Source organism: Ixodes scapularis, unplaced genomic scaffold (genome assembly GCF_016920785.2).
Source record: "Ixodes scapularis isolate PalLabHiFi unplaced genomic scaffold, ASM1692078v2 PGA_scaffold18__7_contigs__length_3171195, whole genome shotgun sequence".
NCBI classification, from domain to species: domain Eukaryota; kingdom Metazoa; phylum Arthropoda; class Arachnida; order Ixodida; family Ixodidae; genus Ixodes; species Ixodes scapularis.
Genome location: NW_024609844.1, coordinates 2,742,485 through 2,750,386, shown reverse-complemented (window position 1 = coordinate 2,750,386; position 7,902 = coordinate 2,742,485). Strand labels below are relative to the sequence as shown.

The 7,902-nt window shown below is 50.1% G+C and overlaps 1 pseudogene; it reads left to right on the top strand.

The window, feature by feature from the left end:
- Positions 1-5,209: 5,209 nt before the first annotated feature.
- Positions 5,210-7,505, top strand: LOC120836429 (annotated as a pseudogene).
- The last annotated feature ends 397 nt before the right edge of the window (positions 7,506-7,902 follow it).

Below are 7,902 nucleotides of genomic sequence, written 5' to 3'. Positions count from 1 at the left end.
AAGATGACGTACCCTCACAAGGACTCGCCTCCTCTTCGGTCAAAGAGAAACCCGTGGCACCGGACCCAGAGGAACAGAAAGAGATGGAGCGGATAGCCAGGAAACAACGACTGGCATCCCTGCTGCCCATGGACGACTGCCCCATCCCACCAGGCTTTACCAGATGGGAGAGGGTATGCATCCGAAGGCTCCAGACATGCACAGCCCTGACCCCAGTATGGCGTGCTCGATTTTATAAGCCTACTTCACCGAACGATCCCGGCCCAGACCCGCTCTGTAAAACTTGCAGCGTACCTGCTACCTGCCAGCACCTTATATGGGACTGTCAGGCCACCAGCAAGGAAAGACAAGCTGCCATACACGAACTGCCCGCGGAAGCCAGACCCACAAACTACCGAGAATGGACAAGACCGGCCAGTGACAACGTCAATAGGAAACAAATATTAACCTCTCTGTTGGGCTACGTATGCTCGGCGGGCCTTCCTCAAATCATTTAACTTCCTCCCATTCCCCTACCCTCATCACCCTATTCCCTAACCCATCAAGGCTAGATGATATTTATCAAGAAGCCTTGACATAACCCTTTCATCAATAAAAAAACGTTTAACCACCATTAGCACGGAGCGTCCGAGGTCACCGTGACCAGGGAAGCACACTCGCTTACCGGCGACGAAAAGTACGCAGCAGACGAAATAAGGGAGCGGACGAGCGGCTTGCATGCTTTCGCATTCACATCTCATAAGGAGTGCTTAGGTGTACCTCGGTCGTTTTTTTTTATTAGAAACTTCAGCTTATTTATAATCGCGATAGGAGGGATTTAGAATTTATTTTCACCCCTTTTAAATTTTAGAAGAGCATTGTTGGCCGCTTGACAAACATCTGTGCTCTGTTGTTTCTCATTGTTCTCCGTAGTTTTATTTATTTCCTTTTATCTTTTCCAAATCACGTCTTGCTTGTTTGTTTGTCTATATCTGTTCTTTCATTGTTTGTACTATGTGCGCACTAATAAGGCCTCGAGCTGTTTGTGGGCATATTAAGCAGAATAAATAAATAAATAAATAGTTCGTGCCATACTGATGTCTAACTCAGTGTACCACGATTAAATTGGAATACCGAAAACGGAAATACTGCTAATAAAAAAACGCAAGGAGGTGCTTGGACAGGTGACTCAGCCACGCTGGAGACTAACTTTCGTAGCGGTATTTAAAACTGCTCTTTTTCACAGACGTCAGTTCAACTAAATTCTGCCGTATTTTATTATGCTAGTGCCGAAACCCGGGAGTGAAGAGTCCCATCCCACCACCGACACTGTATTTCGAGCCCGAATTGATCGACCGCAACACTGATTCTCTCCAGCAACCGGCAGCCGAGCGTCACTATTTTGAACCAAATCAAACGCATAAATTTCCCCAGTGACCACAGAAAAACCTACCAACTCCAGCAAGTCATCTGCCTGCTGAATCTTTGTAACTTCAACCCTAACATCAACTAACTTCGAGCACCTTGAGCATCGCTGAACGTCCCCTAACTAAGGAACTGGTACAAATCTATACGTATATTACCTCGAAGCCCTACGCCCGCGACAAAATTGAGCGACAGTCAAAACCACTTGCGCAGCCCGTAGCTTACCCCCTCCTGTGAATCGCACGTCCTAACTAAGTTCTCTGCAAACTATACCGGTACCAGTGTGATGATGTGGGGGAACAAGGATGATCAAAACGACTCGCGTGAAAGCTGTGAGTTGGACTGAGCGAAGGACGAGAAGGAAGATGCAGTGAACGGGGTGAAGATGTGAATAACTAGAAGAAGAGGAGTGCAAAGCAAGGACAAGGGCAAGAAATGGATATAGACCCATCCCGAAACTACTCCCTCTTTAGGCAGATCTGAAAGCCCTGCACAATGACGTGCGCAAAGGACACCATTAATGTGGCAAGACTATTACTTGTATAATACTGTTCTTAACTGAACTATATATAAGCGATCAATTTTCCATTTAATGCTGTCTTTTGCACACGCACCTGTGCAGTATTTCGAACTCTGCCAGAAGAGGGCGTAATCTCTGGATGGGTCTATAACGAAGAAACGAAGACGACGCAGTGATGAGAGGAAGACGACACGCGCACATGAGACGTGAGAAAAGGGCGGGCACGACACGGAACCCGACCCGACAGCGGTGCTAGCGGCAACCGAGGAAGAGCCCGGACGGACGAGCCCAGGCCCATGGGGCTTTTATCCAAGGTTTCTGGGAAACATCCGCCCGGGCCAAGCGAGCCTGCCAAGCATTTCCTGGACAGGACTAACTCCCTGTCAAGGCTGACGTGCAACGCCGTGCCGTAAGCGGATCCGTCGAACTCAACTTTGTACATATATCAACACTTTTTACTTTGTAACTTCTTTTTATTACTACTGTAAATAATATCTTGCTTTGTATATTCACCACTCTGGAATTCCGAGTGTGAGCGCGTGGTATCCTCCGTCGCCTTTTCTTCTTTCAACCATCTTTGACGCGCCCCAAGTGAACGTGCGTGGTGACGGAAGAAAAAAGAAGCCGCCCTCGTGCCCAGCCCGGACGGCTCGTGCGTTCCTGTCTGGTGCTGTCGCCAGCTTGTCGAGCCTTCAACCACTCAAGCCAGCCACCACCACGACCTACTGTAATCCTGACGTGCCAACAGACAAGAGCGGCAGCGCCCGGTGTTTAATATACACAGAATCCGCAGCGTTTCGCAACGTTGTGAGTGCTTGGCGCCACTTAAAGGTCTTTGTATTTCCTAAGATATCCGCACGTCAATTTGAGGCGCGCAAGTCGCGGCTGCGTTATTGGGCCCTGGCCTGTACGCGGAATAGCTCTCCTACCGCGATTTCACCATTGTGCGTGTGAAATATTTTGCCACTAGGGGCTCCAGCTACCGTCATAGTTATTGCCCGGTGCCAGTTGCAGATGAGGCGTGGGTCGAACACGCGCGTACTTATTAGACAGCTTCAATATGAATATGCGATGGAGGATAACCGGTTTCATGGTTAGCATTATTTATTAAAAACTTTTTACAATTAACACATCAAGCCTTTCTTTCAGAAGACATTGCGAATCATTGCTGTCGGTTCATACCTTGAAAACCTTCCTAGACGCAGGCTTTGCTTTCACCCTTTTTAACTTTACATTTTTTCTCGGCCACGCAGTTTGTGTAGTTTGAAAAGAATGACCGAACACATTTTTTCAGTAAGAGCTCAACCAAGTTTTTTTTTGTGCCCAGGTGTTGCACTTTTGTGATCAAAAAGAGGGTTTCTGCATGTCGTTGGTAACACAGCAGCCACGAATGAATGGAATGGTCTGCTGCTAGGGTGACCACCCGTCCCGCGACTCGCGGGACTGTCCCGCATTGAGGGCTCGTGTCCCGCGTCCCGCGAGAAATTCAAAAATCTTCGAAATGTCCCGCATTTCATACTGTCGTAAAATTCACTCCGCTGCTCACGGTGCTGCCGAAAAATGGGGCACGGGGAAGTGCGGAGGTCGCTAGTAATTGTGTGAATCGAAATGGTACGCCATGTTCTATGATCTATCCAAGCATTGCGGGAAGCGACCGTCGTTCTTGCAATGGGACCGACGCGCATGCGCCGTAGTGCCTCTCTCTTTGGTGGGAAAATATTGTACGAAAAAGTTCTCGCCAAAAGTTTAAATATAAAATATTGTAATTATTTTCAAATTGCCGTACCAATGCGAAAGGTGTGCTGTGGATTTCTTTTTTTTTTTCTTTAGTGAAGGCAGCCAGACATACAACGGTCGAAAAAGAACATAATGTTAAAAATTTGTGTAGGACATGTTTATAGAAGTAAGCGTGGACAGGAAACAATAACCAGAAAAATATTTACTGTTTCTTATTTCCATTTGATGAATTGAGTTCTGGTACAGTCGATTTTTATGTTTTCAACTTCGGCACATGTAATACCATCGCTGGCATTCAAAATAATCTATCACTGGTAGTGAAAATTATTTGAGCTTAATTGCTGCAAAACAATCAGCAGGTGTATAAAGATAAACAGTACGGGATAATAAATATGTTCACAGAGCCTTGGTTCGTTGTGTGCGTCTTAATAAATCCCCTTCCCCCCCCCCCCCCCCCCGCATCGCCCCCCGCCCTCTGCCCCGCGTGTCCCGCATTTCACTAGCAGGAAGGTGGTCACCCTATTTGCTGCACCTCAGCAGCATTTCAGCTGAGCCTTCCGCTGCTGCCTTTGAAAGGCAGACAAAGCCTGTAAATCTCCATTTAGGACATGACAGCTGCCTCCGTGGTCGACACTGGCGATTTGCGCAGTCGTTGGGGTCCATGAAAAATAACTCCAGCCGTGTTTTTAATTGCCGATTTACAATAGGGTTCGCAGCAGTAAACCATACAATCGGTGAATCGTTATACGGTTCAAGCTCAAGTACAAGTTGCAGAGCCCGAAAACATAAAATCACTTCGGTGCTGTAGTACAATCTCGTTCTACCTCCTTGCACCGCCCCCTCGTCGCCTAATCAGCCAGACAGAGGCAATTAGATCAACATTGAAAAACGTTTATTGTCCCGCTACGAGCGAAAACTATTGGTTCCGCCGCTGGCTCCGCTCTGTGGGGAGATGGACCCCTGCGGAAGAGAAGGAAGAGCGGTAATCAGCTAGTGGGAGGGGTAGCAGCGTGGCAGGCCTCAGAAAAGGCAGGCTGTGAGCTGCGTGTGGCTCCCAGGAAAACATTTACCGCGCGCCCTCAACGGAGAAACCAGGCACTCCGCCGGCGACAGCTGGTTGCCCTTTTGTCGGCAGGTCAGGATTACAGCAGGTTGTGGCCACCACCAACTCGCTCATAGCCCTACTACTCAACGTGCGTTTTTAATGGAAATAGGCTTTCTCAAACCCGTTCCAAGGCTTGGCCCTCATGCCTTACATCTGGCGCAGTCGACTTTGAACCGTGAAAGCCTACACTAGCCCGACCGCCAGCCGTGCGTCGAATCACCTGGTTCCGCCTACGCCCCGTCGTAAACACCTGCAACCGTTCTCGACAAGAACTTCGGAAGCTTCGGAACGACGTACTCCCGCCCCTCGCGTCTTCGCAAAGCGTTAAGAACGCGCTTTGTCTCGGCGGTTTCTGGTGAGCGGAACGTTTCGTACCTCCTTGGTAAGACTTGCACGACACAGTCATGCCCGGCATTGTCTGGAGTGAACTAGACGCAAGAACTATGCCGTGTCTAAGCGTCGAGCTTATTAAGGAAGAGCTCGCTGCACGTGAGCTAGACACTTCCGGCTCAAAAGGAGCCCTCATTCAGCGACTTGCCGCGGACATCGAGGCGCGCCGGAAATCTTCCCCTAGCCTGCACCAAGCGTCGGCCTCTGCCGCTGGCTCTTTGGCACTAGACTCCATCACGCTACAAAACCTTGCTGTTTTGTTGCAGCAGTTGCCTCGTCCTTCAACGACAGTTACAACGCTACCAGACCTGTCCGCGTCCCTCCCACAGTTCGAGGGCTCGCCAAAGCAAAACGTCAAAGAATGGCTGGAGTACGTTCGTCGCGCCCAACAACTAGCCTCAAGGGATGACGCTACCACCCGGCTCATCGCAGCAAGGAAGTTGAAAGGTACAGCACGAAACTGGCACCTCGCGTTCGGAAGTCAATACGACACGTGGCCAACTTGGAGAGACGCCTTCAAAGAGACATTCATCACAGAATGGACCCTTATCCACTGGCAGGAACGCGTCATGGACGTGACTCAAGGGATTGGCGAATCCCTTCATCAGTTCGCCTTCGACAAATTAAGAATCATCCAACGCTGCCCGGTAACCCTCAGCGATCCGGAGAAGATTGACAACCTACTCCAAGGCATGCGGGACCAACTGTCGTCGCAGCATTGGCAGCCAACAGACCAACAACCGTCCAAACCTTTCTTGGGAGATGTGCGAGCCTGGATACGTCCGCCCAGCACGCCAAGGCAAGCCCTTCGACTACTCCTGCCCAATAAAGTTACCAATCATATTCGCCTAAATCGGCTAGATCCGAATGTCCCACCCACCCTACGCAGCGCTATGGCTTGACGTCACCGTCACCCACAGCCTCACGTCAACGCATCGCGGACCAGCCCACCGACTTCAAGAGGCTAGATACCAAGCCATCTCGTCACAATATGGAGGTCCAGCGTCGTAGTTTCGTAGCACACCGCTTGGGACTTGTCCCAAGCGGTGTGCTATAATTGCAAACACCTCGGTCACCTCACTTTGAAGTGTACAACATACACCAGTCAGTCAGCCCAGGCATCGTCGTCGGCAGCTAGGACCATGCCTGCAGTGCCATTACCACCAGCTCTTCATACCATTCCAGCAACCCTTGAAGGTTCTCAACTGCAGTGCCCATTCTTTTTGGCGACCATCACTGGAATTGGGCATTATTATGCGTTCCCAGGCTCAGGTTCTAAGCTAACTCTCGTAACAAGGTCGCCTGTTCCAGAACGCAAGCTACAACCCTGGACTGAGCCTCCACTGGCAGTTGTAGGTGGTACTACCGTACTCCCAGCGGGAGCAGCTTTACTTAAGATCACCATTGGCCCAATCGCGGGAGTCGTCCAGGCCGCGGTTCTGGAACCCAACATCCTCCCCTTCATCATTGGTGAAGATAGGTTTCGAGCCGCACAGGCGCGTCTGATCTTTGAGCCTCCGCAGTTCGTCCGGCTCCAGCATACGGCCACAGGTTTGTCTCTCATAGCAGAACAAAAACTAGCACCATGGATGTTCAATGCCGTAATTCTCACCCAATCGAGCCTTAATTCACAAGTGCAGACGATGTCACAAGACTGCTTACAGAGAGAGCCCTTGCCGTCGCCGGAGCAGCCATCTGGCAAGCCTTCACCCAGGAAACTCCACGTTTGCCTTTAAATAGCCCCAGTGCCGAGCCGCCAGCCCAGATAGCCGGTACTGTTGCTAAAGACATTCACCCTGATCTTCCCCAGCCCTCCGATCAGTTATCTTTCAGCCGAAGTAGTGTCATTGCCGACATTTTGACACAGCAGAATGAAGCCTTCGCCCGTTACAAAGATGACTTAGGCCATTTCACAGGCATGCAGCATCGCATTAACCTGTTACCAAACGCCTTGCCATAAAGCCGTAGCCAGTACCGATATGTTCCCGAAGACTGACAGTTCGTGGAAAAACAGATAAAGGAACTCCAGGACCCAGGTGTTATTCTTCCAGCATTTGGCCCATGGGCTTTTCCAGTGGTCGTAGTGTCTCGTGGAGATAAGAAACGTTTGTGTGTTAACTATGCACCACTCAATGAACGCACGATCACAGTGGTGTACCCCCTGCCTCTTGTGGATGATATCATTCAAGACATCGCTGGATGCGCGTACTTTGCTACCATGGACTTTCGTAATCCTGGGACTGCACCCAGGATTATGAAAAGACAGCTTTCATCCCTCACCACGGCACATACATGTGGGCTCGGATGCCGTCTGGTTTGAAAAATGCGCCATCCACATTCCGGGTGTAACGGGTGGTGACCAAAACAAAACAGGAAATAAACAGGAAGAAATAAACGTTTAATGTGGCGAACTTGTGCTAAAAATAAAAGAGTACAAAAGATAATCATAGAGCGTCGCGGGCGTCGAAGTCGGCGTGGCAGCAGAGTCGAACGCTGGGGCGAGCTGACTCCGCTCGCCTTGCGGAATCCCTTATGTACCCTCGTCGCTTTCTGGATCGTTCGGCGTAGAAGGTTCGGCGCGTGGAACATTCTAATCTCGAATCAGCAAGACGGTTTTCGAATTCACCAGAACATCACATTACGGTGTCAACAAAAATGCGCCTCCGCGGCCAGGAATCGAACCCTGGCTTTCAGCGTGGAAAGCAAGCGCGATAACCGTTAGGCCACGCGCGCGCTGCCTACTTGG